The sequence below is a fragment of the Nycticebus coucang genome, chromosome 14, assembly GCF_027406575.1.
Source record: "Nycticebus coucang isolate mNycCou1 chromosome 14, mNycCou1.pri, whole genome shotgun sequence".
Classification (NCBI taxonomy): domain Eukaryota; kingdom Metazoa; phylum Chordata; class Mammalia; order Primates; family Lorisidae; genus Nycticebus; species Nycticebus coucang.
This window is the reverse complement of record NC_069793.1, coordinates 17,588,174-17,609,571: the sequence shown is the minus strand read 5'-3', so window position 1 is coordinate 17,609,571 and position 21,398 is coordinate 17,588,174. Positions and strand designations below refer to the sequence as shown.

The window sequence follows — 21,398 nt, the reverse complement described above, 5'->3', positions numbered from 1 at the left end:
TGGAACAGAAGGAAGTAGAATGAGTCCCCCACCTGTTTTTTTTCTTTCCTCTGGAGAGAGAAAGGATTAGGAGGCCTCCTGGAAAGGACTCCCTTTCCTGTGATAAAACTAGCCCCTTTTTCTCCCCTAGAGCAGTTACAGAGCTTCTGGCCTGGAAGCTTCCTCACTGCCTGGAGGAGACACCATTCTGCAAACAATGGGGGGAAGGAAAGGAAAGCAATGCCTTTGGCAACAGTGCGGATGACTTCCTCAATGCCAGACCTGGCCCCTGGCAGGACTGGATATAGGCTTTGCTTTCACTCTCCACATCCTATTGTCCAGGAAAGAAAGTTTCAGACTTTCTGAGGTAGGGAAGGGCCCTCTGCCTATGAATTCCTATGGGAATTTGAAAGAGAAGAGAACCTTATCCCAGGAAGTGCTTTTTTCCCCCCCTGGATTTCAACGGCAAGGCAACAGCAATTATCCAAACCACCGCTCTGCACCAAGAGGCAAACCACAGGAAAAAGAAATCCCAAGAAGTTGGGCGGCGCCTGTGGCTGAAGGAGTAGGGCGCCTGTCCCACATGCCAGAGGTGGCAGGTTCAAACCTAGCCCTGGCCAAAAACCAAAAAAAAAAAAAAGAAATCCCAAGAAGTGGAGAAAACACAGGTCCCCCAAAGCATGCCTTCATGTTTTTCTGAGAGTCTTTTCGGCAATGAGTCACTCCAGACAACTTGCTTGTACTGAGGGCAAACATTAGCCTATGCCTAATTTTTTTTTTTTTTTTTTTGTAGAGACAGAGTCTCACTTTATGGCCCTCGGTAGAGTGCCGTGGCCTCACACAGCTCACAGCAACCTCCAACTCCTGGGCTTAAGCGATTCTCTTGCCTCAGCCTCCCAAGTAGCTGGGACTACAGGCGCCCGCCACAACGCCCGGCTGTTTTTTGGTTGCAGTTTGGCCGGGGCTGGGTTTGAACCCGCCACCCTCGGTATATGGGGCCTGCGCCTTACCGACTGAGCCACAGGCGCCGCCCAATTTTTTTTTTTTTTTTGTAGAGACAGAGTCTCACTTTATTGCCCTCGGTAGAGTGCCGTGGTGTCACACGGCTCACAGCAACCTCCAACTCCTGGGCTTAGGCGATTCTCCTGCCTCAGCCTCCCGAGTAACTGGGACTACGGGCGCCCGCCACAACGCCCGGCTATTTTTTTGTTGCAGTTTGGCCTCGGCATATGGAGCTGGCGCCACCACTGAGAGTCTTTTCATTCATGTCTGAAAGACTGCCCTAACAAGTCCAGTTCTTTTGGTTTCCTATCTAGATAAGTGGGATATTAGAAGGAACAGGAGAGGCCCGCAGAAGAGGAATGGTAGGCAGGGTAGAGATAAGAAAGGAGAAACTGAAAAAGGAGAAGCATGTGCCCAGACACCTCCATAGCCCTGGTGGCACTTCTGTGCTTTGTTTCAGAAAGTTTGTATCTCAGCAGGCCTGGAAAATATTAATTTGGCACAATATGAATAGTTTGCTAATACTATGACTAGGCATCCTTAAAAGGTCAGGGTGATAATATTAAAGTTGGAGTACTCGGTTTAAGAAAGCGAGACAGTGTGTGTGATACAGATTCCCGTCATTTCTTTACTCATTTGGAGAGGCAGCAGGGCTGAGAGACCTGCTAGCGATGGCTAGATTGATTGCTCATTGCTAGGATGAATGCGGTCCTTTAGGCAGCAGGAGCAATGAGTGAGCATCTTGAAATCAGCTGGTGCAGGTTGCCGGGAGTAGGTAGATGAAAAGATGTGGGCCTGGGCTGCGCCTGTGGCTCAGTGAGTAGGGTGCCGGCCCCATACACAGAAGGTAGCCAGCTCAAACCTGGCCCCGGCCAAACTGCAACAACAACAACAAAATAGCCGGGCGTTGTGGCGGGCGCCTATAGTCCCAGCTACTTGGGAGGCTGAGGCAAGAGAATCGCCTAAGCCCAGGAGTTGGAGGTTGCTATGAGCTGTGTGACGCCACGGCACTCTACCGAGGGCGACAAAGTGAGACTCTGTCTCTTAACAAAGAAAGAAAAAAAAGACGTGGGCCTCTTCTGTAGGGGATTTGCACTGCAGTGGCTGGAGCCCACGTGATCAGCTTTAAGATGGGAGAGAGAAGCCAGGCAGAGGCACCCAGAGCCAGGAGTAAGCCACATGCTGGGCCTGGGCCTGGCCCTGCCACTGACTCTGTCCAGGGGTACTGGCTAGGTCTCATCCCTGAAGTTCTTCTGGTTTCCTATCTAGATAAGCAGGATAAGTGAGGACTTTGCTCATGTGTAAAAGAGGTCTCTTGTGAAGAGTAAATGAGAAAGGCATGGAAACTGTCTTTGCACGCAGCCTGGCATAGCCAGACGGCTGCTGCATCTCTGACTCTTACATTCCTTCACCTTCTAAATCTGCCCTAGGCAGATTCCAGGACAGCCGTGGAGAAGGAGTAATCTTTAAATCCAATCTTGAAATGTCCCTAGGTAAGTGCAAAGGTGGTGGCACCAGTTGAGAATAAGGTGTGTACTGGCTTTTTTTTTTTTTTTTTTTGAGACAGTGTCTAACTTTGTCAACCTTGGTAGAGTGCCATGGCGTCACAGCTCACAGCAACCTGAAACTCTTGGGCTCAAGTGATTCTCTTGCCTCAGCCTCCCAAGTAGCTGGGACTACAGGCGCCCACCACAACGCCTGGCTACTTTTAGAGATGAGGTCTTGCTGTGGCTCAGGCTGGTCTCGAACCTGTGAACTCAGGCAATCCGCCCACCTCGGCCTCCCAGAGTGCTGGGATTACAGGCGTGAAAGGCAATCTATATCCTTAAACATTAGATCACCATGAGGATGGTGAGAAATCTCCCTGGGGAATTAGAACTCAATTAGTAAACTTAGGTTTCCCAAGTCAGGCTTTCTGCAGAGTGTGAAGGGGAATAGCCACCACTATTTAAATTATTTTTCTTTCACTACCCAAATACCTCCAGCGAGTCTAGTTTTAATTCACCTGAGTAATATGCTGTAGGCTTGGACCCCACTATGGGATTTTTGTTTTTAAATGTTAATGTGCCATTGCTGAGAGCTTTTGTTTTGTGTGTTGTTCTGTGTGGAAAATTTCTTAAGTGGATTATTGAAGTATACTTCATTATGTATCCCCTGACAATTTATCAATAGCAGCAAATGTTCATTATTATTTGGAAGGGCAGAACTATTTTTGTATTATTCAATTAAAAGTGGTTTTGACTCTTGATTGGTCATAGCACTAAAAAAACAAAAGTGGCTTTGCCATTTTCAAGCCTGAAGATTCAGTGTTGTTACACGTGTGTGTGGTCTGACTGCCACAGGATTGTGCGAATTCCTATTTTCAGAGAGTTAGAGGGACTTGGTTTTCCTGGGATTGAATAGTTATTGGTTCACTAGAATTGCAGACAAATTAAAAGAAGGGCTAGATACTGTCTGTTTCACCTTCCTCCAAGGCAGGGTCCCTTCTGTACACGGTTCTGGGTGGATCTAATAGCTCATACTGACAGTGACCATTTATTGAATTCTTCCTATCAAACAATATGAAAAACATCAGTAGAAATGGTATCTGAGTCTATTTTGCTGTTATAACAGGATGCCCAAGACTGGGTAATGTATAATGAACAGAGATTTATTAGCCCCGGAGGCTATGAAGTCCAATATCAAGGTGCTGGCATTTAGCAAGGGCTTTCTTGCTGTGTCATTACATGGTAGAAAAACAGAAGAACAAAGAGAGGGAGAAAGAGGGGGCACAAGGCGGCCAAACTTGCCTTCTTACATGTATAAGGGCACCAGTCCCACCGGTGACATGGAATCCTAATGACCTAATCACCTGTCAAAGGCCCTGCCTCTTAGTACTATTACACTGACAATTAAATTGTCACATGCATCTTGGAGGGGACAAACATTCAAACCACAGTAGATGGTAAGAATGATCAAGCTGGGTGGCGCCTGTGGGTCAGTGAGTGGGGTGCTGGGCCCATATACTGAGGGTGTCCAGCCAAACTGCAACAAAAAATAGGCAGGCGGGGGCAGTGCCTGTGGCTCACTGAGTAGGGCGCTGGCCCCATATACTACAGGTGGTGGGTTCAAACCCGGCACTGGCCAAAAACTGCAAAAAAAATAGCTAGGCGTTGTGGCGGTGCCTGTAGTCCCAGCTCTCAGGAGGCTGAGGCCAGAGAATTGCCTAAGCCCAGGAGTTGGAGGTTGTGCTGTGGGCAGTCCAGCCTCCCAGACCTATTGTCCTACCCGTCCATCTGTTTCTCAGGAGCCACTCAGCTCAGTTTTCTCATTTGTAAGAGGGAGGAATAAATCATGTAAGTGTCTGGCACAGTGTCTCCTGCACGAAGAAGGCTGCTTGCTGCTGTTGCTGGCAAGTCACTTTTCCTTCTCTGGGATTGGCTCATATTTTCTGCTTAGAGTTTCTGCAGTGCAGACTAGTCAGCTGAAACTTTCTAGATTGAGGATTTTTGGCCTCATAATGATAGGACCCCTTTCTGATTCTTTTTTTTTTTTTATCAATTTTTCCTTTCAGATTTAAAAAAAAAAAAGAAGGATGTTTAACATCTCACTTCTGAGTTCAGTTTTTCTTCTCCCTTTTTTTCTGGTGGTGGTTAAAGTTATTATTTAAAAAAATTTATGTACAGGTGATTTCAAAGAAAATCTGTGTAGCTGAAAGTGTTGAACAGGTTTTTCTTGCATTTCACGTGACCCATTCACTTCAAAAATCTTTAGAATATTTTTAATATGTATTATATTATTATAATAATATATGGCAGAATTTTATGTATATTTTACATGACAAAATTGTACTTAAAAAATTAATATTTTTTAACAATAAAGAACTTTATGATTTTTAAAAACTAAAAAAAAGTGTTTAATATATTTCAGAGAACTTTAAGTATCTTCACATCTTCTGTGTTCCAAGTATGTTTCGCAACTCTAATTATTTGAGCTGTTGTTTGTGTAGCGTTGGACTGATTTGTGCATGAGTATATTTAGAGTCGTTTACTCGATAAAAGTCACATATAACATGCTTAATTTTGTAATTACCCAGCATTGGACCCAAATTAATAGACAGTGTTCAGATTCTAGTCATTTAGGTGGTGGCAAAGAATCTCTCCTTACCTTTCTGTGAACTTGGGCAAGGTTTAGTCTAATTTCTGAGCTTTAGTCTATTTAGACCCTTTCTCTTTGTAACTGAGAGGGGTGTTAGTAAAGTTTGTATGAAAAAAATCAATCCTGGGCGGCTCTTGTGGCTCAGTGAGTAAGGCGCTGGCCCATATACTGAGGGTGGTGGGTTGGAATCCGCCCCAGCCAAACTGCAACAAAAAAATAGCAGGGCGTTGTGGTGGGTGCCTGTAGTCCCAGCTACTTGGGAGGCTGAGGCAAGAGAATTGCCTAAGCCCAAGGGCTGGAGGTTGCTGTGAGCTGTGATGCCACGGCACTCTACTGAGGGTGATAAAGTGAGTGAGGCTCTGTCCCTAAAAAAAAAAAAAAAAAAAAAAAAATCCTTGTACTGGTGCAATTTGGGTGAAACCTTGAAGTTCAGTGTTATCATGATAGTTGTGGAGACTTTGAACCTTAGCCCAGAGACCAGTAGTTCTGAGTTGTTTTGACCCTTGCATTTTTTTTTTTTTTTTTTTGAGACAGAACCTCAAGCTGTCACCCTGGGTAGAGTGCTGTGGCATCACAGCTCACAGCAACTTCCAATTCCTGGGCTCAAGCAATACTCCTGCCTCTGCCTCCCAAGTAGCCGGGACTATAGGCACCCGCCACAACGCCCAGATAATTTTTGGTTGCAGCCATCATTGTTGTTTGGCAGGTCTGGGCTGGATTCAAACCCGCCAGCTCAGGTGTATGTGGCTGGCGCCTTAGCCGCTTGAGCCACAGGTGCCGAGCCGACCCTTGCATTTGAGTTTCTGTAAAGTACAGTGTTTCATAATTTTTAGGTAATTCTGAGAATTCTAAAGTGCTTGCCTGAATAATTGGTGAGAATATGGGATTTCAGCAAATTAAGTTAGGACTTAGGAATCTTACCTCCCGTATTTTTTTCTGTAGGTTTTGCACATGAAGCAGGCACAGTGGAGGTGTAGTGGGTGTGTGGGGGACCGCCCTGTGGCTGGGTTTCCTTCGCAAATGGGAGCTAGAGAGAGTGGATCAGATGAGACATTAGCTTGAGGAGGAGAACGTGAACAATAGTTGAGGACTATTGAATTTCCAAGATTCTTTGGTCTTTGTGTACAACTAGCAGCTACATGCTAGCCTCCTACGTCTGATCATGTCCCTGGATGGCTCCTGCCTGCTGCCATTTTTCACCTTGGTATTTCATTCCTCACTGTCTGCCATCCTTTTCCAGCCCCACTGAGGCGTAGCTGGAGGTCTAGTTCATCTAGCCTGCTCATTGTTTTCCCTCCGGGTGCCAGAGATTTGAGCCTTCTGCATGGAATGTTCTTCACAGCTAAAATTGCCATCATCCAGTTTCCATCTCAGAGGCCCTCTTGTTCATGAAGCCTCTCACAGTAGAAATTTCTCCCGACCCCAAAAGGTATACTTTTTCTTTTGTTGAAACTACCCTGTGGGAAGAGCATGGTGGCTTGACCTGGGTTCAGATCCTGCCTGTCATGTGAGGAATGATCTTGGGTGGATCAGTTCATGTTCTCAGACCCTTATAAGAAGGGGCAGAGAATACACCTACCTCTCAGGCAACTGGAGCACTGAACACAGGGCCTGACCATGGCATATTTTCTCTGAGCATTGGTGCTTTACCTCTTCTGTTTCTCTAATGGTGGTTTTCACATTTGCTGTTGTATTTGGGTTTATGTGTTTGTCTTAACCTTGTTTTAATAAGTTATAATCTTATAGAAGATGGCTCTGTCTTCTCTTTGTTTCTGTAGTAGCCCCTAGCACAGTGGTTGGTACATAACAGATGTTTTGCTGATATCCCTAAAATCAAGTGGTCTGGAGTTACTCTGGGTAAAGGATGAAATCAGGGAGCTTTGCCTCCTTCCCCTTTTTCATTCCTGTGTTTTTGTCTTCCTTCCCATTTTTTAGCTTCCATTTTTACTTCCTTTAGAATTGAGAAAGTGCCTGGCTCACTTCAAAGAGTTGACTTCAAAGCCCCCTTGGCCCAGAAATACTTGCCACTGGAGCCTATAGGAATTGGCGTCAGTGGAAGACCCCGTGGCGGTTGCATTTAAGAGTTTTTTGGGACTTCTATTTTTATAATCCCTTTAAATAGGAAGGGGGGAAGGTTACAGAAACATCTGCTCCTTAAAAAAAAAAAAAATCGAGCACAAGCCAGTGTAATTCCAAAAAAATCTAAGATATCTTAAAAAAAAAATGAAAGCGATTTTACAATTCATAGAAAAGAATGTGTTTTTTTTTTCTTAAAAAAAAAAAAAATTAAAAGCAAGAATGATTTTTACTGTTTTGCCCTAGTTACCAGAGCTTGGAATGGAAATACAGCCTTAACTTGTGTGCAGCATTTTCCAAGATGGCTAAATGGGGTTGCATGTTACATAGCAGACAACAGGGCTTGGGCCTGATGAGACCTCACACCCAGCTCTTTGAGCTGTGGGTGTGGGCTGAGAGAAGAGAGGGAGATTAAAGACCAGTGACCCTTTGATGCTCTTGTTTGTTGACTTCTTGAGGCTGGGAGTGACTGACTCTTCCAGGAATGAGAAAGAGGACCCTCCCAGTTTTTATGGTAGTCCCAAAATGTATTTCCTGAAGGCCTACTCTGTGTCTCAGCACCACGCCAGGCCACCCCCACAGCTATGCTCACCCTTCATGATCCGGCATCCTGTCACCTGCCTGTTCCTCCACCCCCTGCTCCACCTTGTGCCTTTGCACATCAGATGTATCTTACTCTGCTCCCAAAGCCCTGATCTCATAGCAGCTGATGAATCCTCATTCACTCGTCAAGACCTGGTTCAAGAGTTAATCTTTTATGGAGCCTTCCCCTACTTTTTCCTCAGCTGGTTGCTTTGTTCTCTGTTCATAATCTTGGGAAGAACAAATAATTATTTTATTCTATGGGAATTATCTATTTATGCTTCTGTTGTATTTTTTTGTAAGCCCTTGGATGGGTGAGTGGTATAGACAGGTGCTTTAGGAATTGCTACTGAGTTGGGAATCAGGGAAGATTTTAAGGAAAAGATCTGAGGCAACTCTACAAAGTGGGTATAGAATTTCTGTGTGAAGTTGAAGTGGATGGGCTTAGGCAGTTCAGGATGTTGGAAGACAAGGCAAAGTATCCCAGTGCCCTACAAGATGGCCACTGAGTGCCAGCCACACTCTTTGGCCATTTTTGGAAGAGGAATGAGATGGTTAAAGAGGAATTTTCAGGAAGATCTACCTGAGTAGGAGTGAGCAGGAGGGATTTAAGGGGGAGTGTGAGGTGCCAGGAAGGCCAGGTGGGAGAACATTGCTGCAGTCTAATAGCGAGGTGACAAGGGTGTGGACCAGGGGTCTGCAAACTCTGACTTGCTACGTGTTTCTGTACAGCCAGAGAGCTGAGAATGGTGTTTATATTATTAAATGATTGAAAATAATCAAAAGAGGGCAGTGCCTGTGGCTCAAGCAGGTAGGGCACCAGCCCTATATGCCGGAGGTGGTGGGTTCAAACCCAGCCCCGGCCAAAACTGCAAAAAAAAAAAAAAAAATAATAAAACATAAAAAAAATTAAAAAAAAAATAATCAAAAGAATATATGCTGGGCGGCGCCTGTGGCTCAAGGAGTAGGGCGCCGGTCCCATATGCCGGAGGTGGCAGGTTTAAACCCAGCCCCGGCCAAAAAAACCACACACACACAAAAAAAAACAAAACAAAATAAAAAAAAAAACAAAAATAAAATAATATATGCTGTAAAATGTGGAAATTCTATGAAGTTCAATGGAACACATTGAATAAAGTTTCCTTGGAACACAGCCATGCTTATGAATTTATGTATCATCTGTAGCTGCTTCCATATAACCATGTCAGCCCCGAGTAGCTGTATGGTCTGCAAAGGCTGAAATATTTACTCTCTGGGCCTTTACAGAAAAAGTTTGCTGACCTCTGGGGTAGACAAGCCAGGGTGAGAGAGAGTATGACTGGAGAGAATCAAGGAGGATGTAGGCTCGGCGCCCGTAGCACAGTGGTTACGGCCCCCGTCATAGACAGTGGGGCTGGCGGGTTCCAGCCTGTCCCGGACCAGCTAGGCAACAATGACAACTGCAGCAGAAAAATAGCCGGGCATTGTGGCAGGTGCCTGTGGTCCCAGCTACTTGGGAGGCTGAGGCAAGAGAATCAATTAAGCCCAAGAGTTTGAGGTTGCTGTGAGCTGTGACGCCGCAGCACTCTACCAAGGGCGACATAATGAGACTCTGTCTTTAAAAAAAAAAAAAGGAGGATGCAGTGAGGTTTCTTCTTTTCTTCTTCTTTTTTCTCTTTCGGACAAATTCTCACTCTGCTGTGCAGCTAGAGTGCAGTGGCATCATCACAGCTCACATAATCTCCAGTTCCTGGACTCAAGTGATCCTCCTGCCTCAGCCTCCCGAATAGCTGGGCCTACAGGCCTATCACCTTGCTGGCCTATTTTTTTCTAGTTTTGGTAGAGACAGGAGTCTTGCTTGTGGTCAGGCTAGTCTGGAACTACTGGCCTCACGTGATCCTCCTGCCTCGGCCTTGCAGAGTGTCAGGGTTACAGGTGTGAGCCACTGTGCTCGGCCTGGTTTCTTCTCTTCTGATGTAACTCTGTGTCTTGGCGTGGTGCTTGAGATGGTAAAAGGATCATGTTTTAGTGATAGGGTGGAGGATCTAAGCTAGTCTCAGAGCACATCTAGATGCCTGGATGGTTCCAGGTTCAGTGTGGATCTCATGGCTGGAGATCTGATGAAGCAGGAGAGGACCAGGTGGTGAAGCCCAGAGGTCTGCACCTGACTCTGACTGAGGCTCTTGGGGGCGGCTTGTTTTGCAGAGAAGGTAAGAGGAGAGGTGGAAGAAGAATGGCTCTGGGGAGGTTGCCCTCTACCCAGCTGCAGCTTGTCAAGGGTGTGCGTTTGCCTGGGTCAGGACCTAAGAAGTTGAAGCTATTATTTCAGGCTGATGTTGGCACTTCTCCTCCCTGCTTTTGGGGTTGAGAGGGGAAGCTGATGATTCCCTTAGAGTGAGAAGTCCAGGAGGTCCACTTCCCTACTGCCTGAGCCTGTTGGGGTGGTGGGGGAGCACAGCCCATTGAACTTGAATATGAAAGATACAAAGAGGAAGCACTGGGTGAAAAGGGAAGCCCAAGAGGACAGCAAAACTTCCCCTAGGATGTCCCCAGAGGAGAAAAGGCATGACTTCACCAAGCTTAGGGGTGCTGAGTGGTCATTTCATATGCTGTCAGAGGGAAGATGCCTATTAGTCCAGGACAGATCTGAGGACAAAGGTCTCTTACCACCTTTAGAAAACTAGAGCCCCCTAGGTAGAAGGTAACTTAGAGAGGATGTGCTCTAAGCCTCTGCTTTTGCAGATGAGAAACCTGAGGCCCAAGAGAGGTGGATTTACCAAAGCTAGTTAGCGTCGCAACTTGGATTAATCTCAGGCCTTTTAAAATTATCATTACTACTGAACGATTCTTAACTTTTCTTTTTTCTTTTTTTTTTTTTTTTTGTAGAGACAGAGTCTCACTTTATGGCCCTCGGTAGAGTGCCATGGCATCACACAGCTCACAGCAACCTCCAACTCCTGGGCTTAAGCTATTCTCTTGCCTGAGCCTCCCAAGTAGCTGGGACTACAGGTGCCTGCCACAACGCCCGGCTATTTTTTGGTTGCAGTTTGGCTGGGGCCAGGTTTGAACCCGCCACCCTCAGTATATGGGGCCGGCGCCCTACCGACTGAGCCACAGATGCCGCCCACGATTCTTAACTTTTCAAAGTGCATACCACACGGCAGATGCTTTATAGACAGATTTAATCTTTGCTACAACCATGGGAAGTAGCTTTTTTCCCTGTTGTACAGATGAGGAAAGGGAGTCTCAGAGAGGCTAATTTGCCTCTATCAAAGAACTAGAAATGATAATTGGATCCCAGTCAGTCTGACTCCAGAGACAGAGTTCTTAATCCATTGTGCACTCAAAACTGTTCCGAGTAGCTTCCTTGCTCCTCTTGCCACACAGTGTCCAATCTGTCCTGGATTTCTGTGCATTTATCAAACATGTGCTGGGTACTTGGGAGGAGTCAGAAGGGCGCTGGGTTAGATGGGGTAGGTTGGACGCCATCCTGCCTTTGCCAAACTAAAAGGAAGGCCACAGGCCAGCCTAGGTATGAAACAATTACTCTTGACATTCACTCCAGGGTCTGCTCTGAGGTAAAGCTGATCCTTACCCCTCCAGGCAGTGTTGATTTTTTTTTTTTTTTCTCCCACCTTTGAGCTTCCAAGATACATCAAGTTCTGCCTTTAGCCCTTGGGCCCTAAGGCTAAGAGCACCTGTCATTTACCTTTGGATTCCTGCTTCATCAGCCTGGTGCATGGTGGAGTACTCACCTAGTGTTGAGTGACTAGGTGAATGAACAAATACAGACCCAGATTTGTCAATGATTCTCAAACTGTGTAGCTTAAGGAGTTTCTGAAAGATTTACATTATGATTGACTCCTAGGTTAAAGGAGGCACCACAGAATCTGAGTTTCCCTGAAGCGTCCAGGTATTTCTGATGCGGGTGGTCTGCAAGCCACACTCGCAGCAAACCCTGCTCAGGTGCCAAGCCTTCTGGAATAAAGACAGGAACTGAACATTAAAAATAGCTCTCCATTCATTTGCTTGTGCCGAGTGGCCAAGTGCCCCCTCCTGCTGGCGACAGGTCCGGATGTGGGTCAGTTCTCAGCCCAGGGAAAATGAACAGTGTCTTCTCCTCCGTGGCCAGAACAGTCTGAGTCAGTGGAATGTGCCGGCCAGTCAGGCAGAAGGGAACTTCCACTTCTTTTTTAGTCCTTGGTGGGAACCGTGTTGGCAAGGCCAACAGGGAGGAGAGGAAGCTCAATGTGGGGCTTGGGCTTGGCCGCCGGCGTGGGGCTGGCTGTACACTGGGTGGCCGCCGACGGCCATTGCTATATATGCCCCTTTCCTCTTGAAATAGTCACTTCCCTGCCTGGCTTTTGTGTTGGTTGGTGGCCACAAATGTGTGGCGGTTGTTCAAGGAGGCCTCCTGGGATGTAAAAAGAGAGAAAGGGGCCTGGCTGTGGCCAGGGCTTTACAGGGAGACAGGATACCTCGCGTTCCCTTAGTCCCACCACTGACTTATTGTGAGATTCAGAGGGGGTGGCTTCTGGGCCCTTGCCTTGCTTTTCCCTCTGTAAAATGGGTGGGTGGGGGGGCGTGTGAGGGAAAGATCGGGCTAATAAAGCTTCTTCTCCTGTCTAGATTGAACACAGGGCTCTTGTTGGCCAGATGCTGTTGAGGAAGTCTCAGGAAACGTGAATTTCAGAGTTAACTCTTTCAGGGTGCACGTGGTTTCTTAGTATTGTGCTGTTTGCCGTTCATTAGAAAATAAGTTCCCAGCGGGCAGGGACTTGGTGTTCCCTCTTCATCTCTGTATCCCTGCTGCTCAGTGCTGCACTGGACACAGACTAGGTCTCCATGAATACTTTTAGAGCCAGTAGCTCCAAATGCTGGCATCTAGTGAGCATCAGGCCCCATCTCTGTTTTGTCTTCTTCAGAGGCATGACTTGCTGGTTGAGAAGGGAGGCACATGAGGACACTTCACCTTTGTTTTCACTGTTTCTCTTCTTTAAAAAATTTAAGTGGGAGAATGAGCCATGCATTGCTTAAAAAGGTATGTCACTTGTTAGCTTCTTCAGCTTCCTTACCTGTAAAATACATGAACAACACCCACCCCCTTCCACCTCCAGGAGGTACGTGGGCTCAGTGTGGTGACCTATGAGGTTTTATCCCTCCTAGTGTGATCAGAAAGGAATCCAACCTCAGTGGTGAGTTCTAAACCCTTCCAGGGCAGGTCCCTACCCCTAAACCCCTGTGTCCACAAGTATTTTGGTATTTTAAAAAAACCCCATATTTTGTTGTGAAACCCTTGAATTAGCAAATGTTGGGCTGGCTGAATTGGGCTTCTCAGGCAAACCACATCCCCCATGTGCAAATGCCTAGTGGTTCAGTGCTTTATATTTTCATCTAGCACTTACTTCTACCTGACATTATAGTGTAAAGGTACTTGTTTGTTTGTATGTGGTCTGCCTCCCCCACGAGGATGTGAGCTGCATGAGGTCAGGGCTTTATTTTGTTCAGTGATGAATTTCCAGCATCTGGGAGAGTTGCTGGCATGTAGTTGATGCCTAGTAAATATTTGTGGAATGAATGAATGAATACTTACATTCAGTGGGTGTAAAGCTTGGACCTTAGTCTATATCCTGGGTCTCAAAGAGTGGTCCTGGGACCGACTCCTGGGGATTTCTGAGACAGCCTCTCAGGGGTGTTATTTTCCTTTCCACTTCCATTCTCTCATGTGTGCAAATTTCATTGAACTGATTATTTTCTAGGTAACCAAAATGTGTGATGACACAAAGCTATGTAGGGTCAGATTTGTCGATTTTTATTTGTCAATCATTAAAAGCAGTCTTTGTTAATGAAGGAGGTCGCTCTTTAACTATGTCTGGTCGTGGCAAGCAGGGAGGCAAGGCTTGTGCCAAGGTCAAAACTCATTCTTCTCGGGTGGCGCCTGTGGCTCAGTCGGTAAGGCGCCGGCCCCATATACCCGAGGGTGGCGGGTTCAAACCCGGCCCCAGCCAAACTGCAACCAAAAAATAGCCGGGCGTTGTGGTGGGCACCTGTAGTCCCAGCTACTCGGGAGGCTGAGGCAAGAGAATCGCTTAAGCCCAGGAGTTGGAGGTTGCTGTGAGCTGTGTGAGGCCACGGCACTCTACTGAGGGCCATAAAGTGAGACTCTGTCTCTACAAAAAAAAAAAAAAAAAAAAAAAACTCATTCTTCTCGGGCCAACCTTCAGTTCCCTGGGGGCCGTGTCCTTTGCCCTCCCCAGAAAGGAAACTATGCCGAGAGAGTAGATGCTGGTACGCCAGTGTACCCGGCAGTGGTGCTGGAGGCCTGACTGCTGAGATCCTGGAGCTAGCAGGTAAAATGGCCCGGGACAACAAGAAGACTTGGATTGTTCCTTGCCGTTGGCAGCTGGCCATCTGCAGTGACGAGGAACTCAACAAGCCACTGGGCAAAGTACTATCGTGCAAGGCAGCGTGCCGCCCAATGTCCATGCTGTTGTGCTGCCTAAGAAGACTGAGAGTCACCCCAAGGCCCAAGGGCAAGTGGAAGCCTGGATTAACTTAGGCACTCAAACATCTCAACCAAACAAACCAAAGACTCTTTTCAGAGCCATTAAAAAAAAAAAAATGAAAGAACAACAAAAGCCCCAAAGTGCAACAGATACAAAGACCAGTAAATTTTCATGTAACAGAATAGAAAAAGTTCACAGATTCCACATTGCACCTAACTTTTTTTTTTGTAGAGATAGAGTCTCACCTTATCGCCCTTGGTAGAGTGCTGTGGCATCACACAGTTCACAGCAACCTCCAACTCCTGGGCTTAGGCGATTCTCCTGCCTCAGCCTCCCAAGTAGCTGGGACTACAGGCACCCGCCACAACGCCCGGCTATTTTTTTTTTTTTTTTTTTTGTTGTTGTTGTTGCAGTTTGGCCGGGGCGGCCACCCTCGGTATATGGGTCCGGCGCCCTACCTGCTGAGCCAGAGGCGCCGCCCGCAGCTAATTTTTTAATAACTGAGTCTTGGATTTTTTTGTGTACTTCACCCCCTATGACCATCATAATGGAGTGAATGAAGGAGCGCATAAGAGATTTCAGCTGTCTCCTAGAACCAGATAGTAAAGAGATCTTTAAAAATCTAAAATATCGCCTGTGGCTCAGTGAGTAGGGCGCTGGCCCCATATGCCGAGGGTGGAGGGTTCAGGCCCAGCCCCGGCCAAACTGCAACAAAAAAATAGCCGGGCGTTGTGGCGGGCACCTGTAGTCCCAGCTGCTTGGGAGGCTGAGGCAAGAGAATCGTGTAAGCCCAAGAGTTAGAGGTTGCTGTGAGCCGTGTGACGCCACGGCACTCTACCTGAGGGTGGTACAGTGAGACTCTGTCTCTACAAAAAAAAAAAAAAAAATCTAAAATATCGGCTTGGTGTCCGTAGCACAGTGATTACGGCACCAGCCATATACACCGATATTGGTGGGTTCAAACCCAGCCTGGGCCAGCTAAAACAACAATGTCAGCTGCAACAAAAAATAGCCAGGCCTTGTGGTGAGCGCCTGGAGTCCCAGCTACTTGGGAGGCTGAGGCAAGAGAATTGCTTAAGCCCAAGAGTTGGAGGTTGCTGTGAGTTGTGATGCAACAGCACTCTACTGAGGGTGACATAGTGGGACTCTGTCTCAAAACAAACAAACAAACAAAAAATCTAAAATATCAGCACACCTCTCACTTTTGCTTTGGGAAATACTGCCATTTGTCATCAGAATGCTGTTTATAGTAATAGGTGATAGACGTATTATAAACAAAAGCGCATTGCAGTCGTCAATAATTTTAAGAGCATGAGGAGCACTGTGGCCAAAAAGTTTAAACAGTACTATTCAAGACAGAGTCCCATGGGCTGGGGAAGGGATTGTAGCTATCCTGTAGATCATACAGGCTTCCTTATCGGTGGGTGATGAGTGTCGATTGGGCATCCCCTGTGCAGGAGGTGCCTGTCTGAATAATAGGCTTGCCTTTCTAGCCGTGTGGCTTTGGACAAGTTGCAGTCTGTATGCACCTTGGTTTTCTGGCGTTAAAACCTGGCCCAGAGGTCTGGGAGTAGGGTGGTAAGAGAATGTCTTGTGTTTCCTCTGGCTTTAACATTTTTATATTTAATTTTTGGAGCCTTCTCCACATGTTGGCTACATTCACTGCTTGGAAAGTGAGAATTAAACAGTGAGAGAAGGTCTCAGGGAAAAGGTGATGCTTAAAGCTGAACAAGGGTTGCCTGTGAGGCAGGAAGGAGATTTAAAAGTGGGGGCCACTGCGTCTTACAGATGAGTAAACTGAGGCACCAGTGACTGGTCCAGGCTCCATTACATTCATCCTGGACCCCAGACTCTCTGTAACCTGTAGCAGGGGATAACAGCAGTGACCTCATACGGGTTTTTTTTCCTGGGATTTATTGAGCAACTGAGATCACTGGCTGTGGGCCACCTACCTCTTAACACTAAACAGTTAGTCTGCAAGGAAGATGCTGCGTGTGTGTTTATTTTAGTTGCTCCTGTATAACTTCCGGCTGCTTTTCTCAGAGCAACATGCTGTGTGTGTTTCCCCCACTTTGAGCCATGAAAGTACTGAGATCTGTTTTTTCTAGTTGGAAATATCTTCTTATTGTCGTGCCCCTGGGGTACTACACGTTTTGATAGAAAATGGGCAAAAGTCCGATTGGGAGAATTAAATGAACTAATGCATGCAAAGCACCAAGGATTTTGACTCAGTAATAATAAAAAGTTAAAGTAGAGCAGTGCCTATGGCTCAGAGGAGTAGGGTACAGGCCCTATATGCCGGAGGTGGCGGGTTCAAACCCAACCCTGGCCAAAACAACTGCAAAAAAAAAAAAAAAAAAAAAGTTTAAGTAATACATTATGATGATGCTTTGTTTTTATTACTCTTGAGCAGTTTTGATAGTTGATTTGTATAAGTCACAATATTCCAGCTTATTCTGCAACTACAATGACTTGTGTTCTTTTTGTGTGCCAGGAGCAGCAGTAAGTTTTATGTCCTAGGATTAGCGTGGTTTGAAATGCATGTGACAGTGGTTTCCAATGGTCCTTGTTTTTTTTTTTTTTTTTTTTTTTTGAGACAGGCTCTCAAGATGTCACCCTGGGTAGAGTGCCGTACTGTCACAGCTCACAGCAACCTCCAACTCTTGGGCTTAAGTGATTCTCTTACCTCAGCCTCCTGAGTAGCTAGGATTACAGGTGCCCGCCACAACGCCTGGATATTTTTTGGTTGCAGTTGTCGTTGTTGTTTAACAGGCTCGGGCTGGGCTCGAACCCACCACCTTCGATGTATGTGGCCGGTGCCCTACTCACTGAGCTATGGGTGCCGAGCCACCAATGGCCCTTGTTAAGAAGAAAAAAAAAAGAAGGGTTAATATATTGAGATACCCATGAAGCTAAATGAAGCTGAATGTTCGAAGAACCATCCTTCATTGACAGTATGTCCTTCCTGTATTTTTAGGAGGAAAGTATTTCATTTTGTGAAGTAAGAGTGTGAGCAGGTGGTAAAGTACAAAATTGTGGTCTGTGTGTCAGCCCTTAACATTTTAATGTGTGTCATGTTTGAAACCTCATCGGTCTTGTGAAATCCGAAAGCCTGGTGGTGGATAAAGCCATAAATATCAGGGATAGGAAAGATTGTAGGGAGGCACCTTGCCTTCGCTTAGAACCTGAGATTCTAGAGATAGTATGTGTCTTGCCTAAGGTCACACCAGAAATCTGAGACAAGTCAGAGATAAAACCTACAGGATGGTCATACAAGCCCGGGAGTTGAGTCAGCCACACCTGGGTTCAAATCTTGCTTCTGCTCCTTATGAGCTGCTCATCTCTTTATCTGTGCAACTGGGGTATCCACCCAAGGGCTCACAGGACGATTTAATGAGATAGTTTAGATTAGGAGAAATCTGAAAATTTCTCCTTCCCTCTTCTCTCCTCCCCATGTTAAGAAGTATGTCCTTGTGATGTGTCAGTGAACAACAAGTCAGAAGGCTTTTATTTTTAGCAAAGTCTCTGTACTTACTACTTACGATTCTCAGTAATAGTAGCTGTTACTCTTGTTGGCTTCTCAGCTCTCTCTTGGTGTTCCTTCTTTTCAACTGTTGAATGATTCCAAAGATCTCAGAAGAGCTTTGAGACCCCTCTACCAGCTTCTCTGTTCTCAATCCCAGGCACAGGTCAAGGATTTCGTGCAGGGTCAAATGCTGTGTTCATAGCTTGGTCTTACCTCGCTCCGTTGGGGTGATCTGCCCCCCTCTTGGAGACTCAAGATGATTGACAGTGATAATATTTAATTATAGTGTTTTCTTTTTCATGGGGGCGCACCAAGAGGTAGCCTTTTAACAGATGTCACAGAGTAGCGAGCAGGCAGAAATTCTCATGTCATACGAGCAGATTTCAGGACCAAAGAACATCCCATGCTCTCTCTTGGTAATAACTGATGTCAATTATCTCGTGGGGATGGAGTGGCCCCTACCTCAGCGGGCTGCACCACGTTCTCCTGGTGACAGTTTAGCGACTGCTTATGTTCATAGATGAAGGAGGTGTATAGTAACTTGGCAAATGGCCCCAAATGCCCCAGGCTTGCTGCTAAAGGATTGTCCTTGAGACCTGGGCACAATGATGTATGAGAAATGCTCACTTTCATTCTTGGTGCCCAGTGGACCCTTTGTAGGTGGTGGTCCTCAGAGCCTGCACTCCCGCGCTGGCCAGGTCCTGAGGTCACTAAGGGTACTCCTTTATGTTCTGCAGATACCTGTGATAGGCTAATTTGTGCACAAGGCTGTTTCCTCCTCCTCCTGTGTGAAGAGGAAGAATCACATGTGGATTCTCTCCTATGGCTTATTGTGGTTGGCAAGCAGTGATGTTAGCAGATGTAGTTTCCATCCTGGCATGCCATATCAAGAAAATTTATGTTGTACCGGCGTCAGCCACGCTGGCTGACATGCTTCGCTTTAGGAACTCTTTGAAGGTTTATTATCTATAATTTATTCAGGTAACACACTTCTCTATCTTTAATTTCCGTGCTGCTCATTTGTCATTCCTGGTCAGTGTGTTATACGGCCAGGAGGGCTGTCTGCTATCTTTGAGAACCACTTTGAACAATGACATTTTGGTTGTTTATTCATGCCCCAATGTGTGCTGAATTAATAAAACCACATTGAAGAAAGAATTGTAAAAGGAAGCTATGTTCTATGTAGAAATTGTGACAAGTACAGAAACATATTAAAAGAGAGTAAATGTTGGCCTGCCACCTAACCACCTAACATCGGAAGAGACCCTTTCTAATGATTGTGTGTCTTTTCAGTCTTTTTTTTTTGAGATGGGGTCTTTGCATAAGGTGCCCAGGGTGGTCTTGAACTCCTGGGCTCAAGCAGTCCTCCCTCCTCAGCCTCCCAAGTGGCTGGGACTATGGGTGCTTACCTCTACACCAGGCTCAGTCTTTTTTTTTTAATGTGTTAAAAAAATTTAGTTGATGTTAGAGTGTCCACATATGAATTTTTAAATGGAGTTCATGCATTTCATTCAAAGGGCTGCTGTGAGACAAGCGATACAACTGCTTAGCACAGTGTGTGGCACCCAGTGCCGTTCACTGTGAGCGGAAGGAATTTTTTCTTTTCTTTTTGCAGTTTTTGGCCGGGGCTGGGCTTGAACCCGCCACCTCCAGCATATGGGGTCGACACCCCACTCCTTTGAGCCACAGGCGCTGCCCGAGTGAAAGGAATTTTTATGGAGGGAAGAAGGCAGAGTGGGCTCCGGGGACAGACTGCCTGGCTCCAGGCCTGGCTCCTCACATTCTGGCATTAGGGCCTAGAGCCAGCCATTGACGTGCACTGCCTTGATTTTCCCATCTGTGGAATGAGGGTCAGTATAGTACACTCCAAAACATTATCGTGCAGATGGAATGAAATATGCCTAGTAGGTCCTCAGAGCAGTGCTGCCCTGTAGTCAGCTCATGGTAAATATTGACTGTTCTCATCCAAGAACATGTGGGAAAACATTTTTTAAACAAAAGCAGGTGTTCAGTCTTCTCCCTCAATCTCCCTAGTGGATCAAGGAAACGCTCTTTATTTTTTATATTTGTATTATTATTATTTTTTGAGACAGAGTCTCAACTGTGTCGCCCTCGGTAGAGTGTTGTGGCATCACAGCTCACAGCAACCTCAAACTCATGGGCTTAGCCGATTCTCTTGCCTCAGTCTCCCAAGTAGCACTACAGGTGCCTACCACAATGCCGGGCTATTTGTTTGTTGCAGTGGTCATTGTTGTTTAGCTGTCCTGGGTCGGGTTCGAACCTGCCAGCCCTGGTGCAGCGGCTGACACTGTAGATACTGTGCTGTGGGCGCTGAGCCAGGCAACACTCCTAATTCCCAGTCCGCTGTGTGGCCAAGTGTTGGCCCCGTTTGCTGCGTTTGCTCCCACATGCTCCTGCAGTACCTGCCCTGGGTGTCCTTAGCCGATGAAGGAGGATCACAGCCGCAGGTACCTGGTTTCCACCCCTTCCTTTTGGTGCCTTCTTTTCTCTTGTCCAGTCTTTTGTTCTCTAAGCTTCGGGGAGGAAGGTAAGGGTGGTTTCTCCCTCCCAGACCTGCGGCCCATGCTGGTGTCCTCTCTTGAGGCTCTTGGCACTTCACAGAGCCTGGCAGCTTGTTTTCATTTCTGCCATGTCTCTCCAAGTCACCCCCAAGGAGAAGGCTTTGGTGTGTTCCAGCCAGGCCCCAGCACAGTGGCTGTCTTGAAACACAGGTCTGTGCACCAGGTGGGCCTCCTGCACCTCTTTTGTCCTCACAGACCAGAGGTGGGTGCGTGCTGGGCTTCCTGGCTTCTTGTCTGTGTTACTGGAAAGTTACTCTGACCCCTGTGCCTCCCTGTCCTGGAAGGTTGGTCTGTGTAGCCGGGAATGCACCTTTGCCTTTCCTGGGAAGAGCAGTGGGCTCTATGTGGTATGGTCTGGAGGCCACTGGCTTTCCCCTCTTAGGGTTTCCTCTGATCCCCGTGCCCTGGAGCAGTCTTGTCACCTGGGCATGTGGCCAGCACTCTCCCCATGTGTCTGAGTCATTCACACCAGTCTTTGTCCTGCTGGTGCCTCCTCCACAGGACTTCAGCATTTAGAGATAGCCCAGCTTGCCCTGCTCTAGAGGATGAGTGTGGGGGAGGTGCATGTGACACACCGCATTCTGGAGAGTTCTGACAGGGTATTTACCTACTTGCCTTAGAGGGATTCTTCAATCCGCAGTCCTTGATGAAAAATGTGCGGTTTCTTAGGGACCCGTCATGCCTCCAGGAGGAAGGTGGGGCTGTCAGTACTATGGATCTGTGGGTTAGCTGTATGCCCCGATAGGAAGAGCGCCATAAAAGCTTGCTATTACCCTATTATTATTATCATATATTTGCATTTTTTGTTGCTTAGCTGTAAGGAGTGAAGTGTGTGAAAGTTTATGTGTATATTTAAAAGGCCATGCTACAAAATAAAACCCTTTAGAAAGTTTAGGGAAGGATGGGTCTTGTTTGGTTATTGGTATTTGATGACTGAGGGAGAAGTCACATACCCAGCTGTTCTTACCATTAGTCTCTTCTTACAGGCAAGTCTTTTTTTTTTTTTTTGAGACAGAGCCTCAAGCTGTC

At 46.5% G+C, this 21,398-nt stretch overlaps 1 protein-coding gene and 1 pseudogene across 1 annotated transcript in view; both read left to right on the top strand.

Annotated features, from left to right (window-relative positions):
* The window catches only part of PTPRJ (protein tyrosine phosphatase receptor type J), a 172,347-nt gene that overhangs the window by 81,554 nt on the left and 69,395 nt on the right, over window positions 1-21,398 (top strand). The window lies entirely within an intron of this gene.
* LOC128565225 (histone H2A type 1-like) lies at window positions 13,953-14,564 on the top strand (annotated as a pseudogene).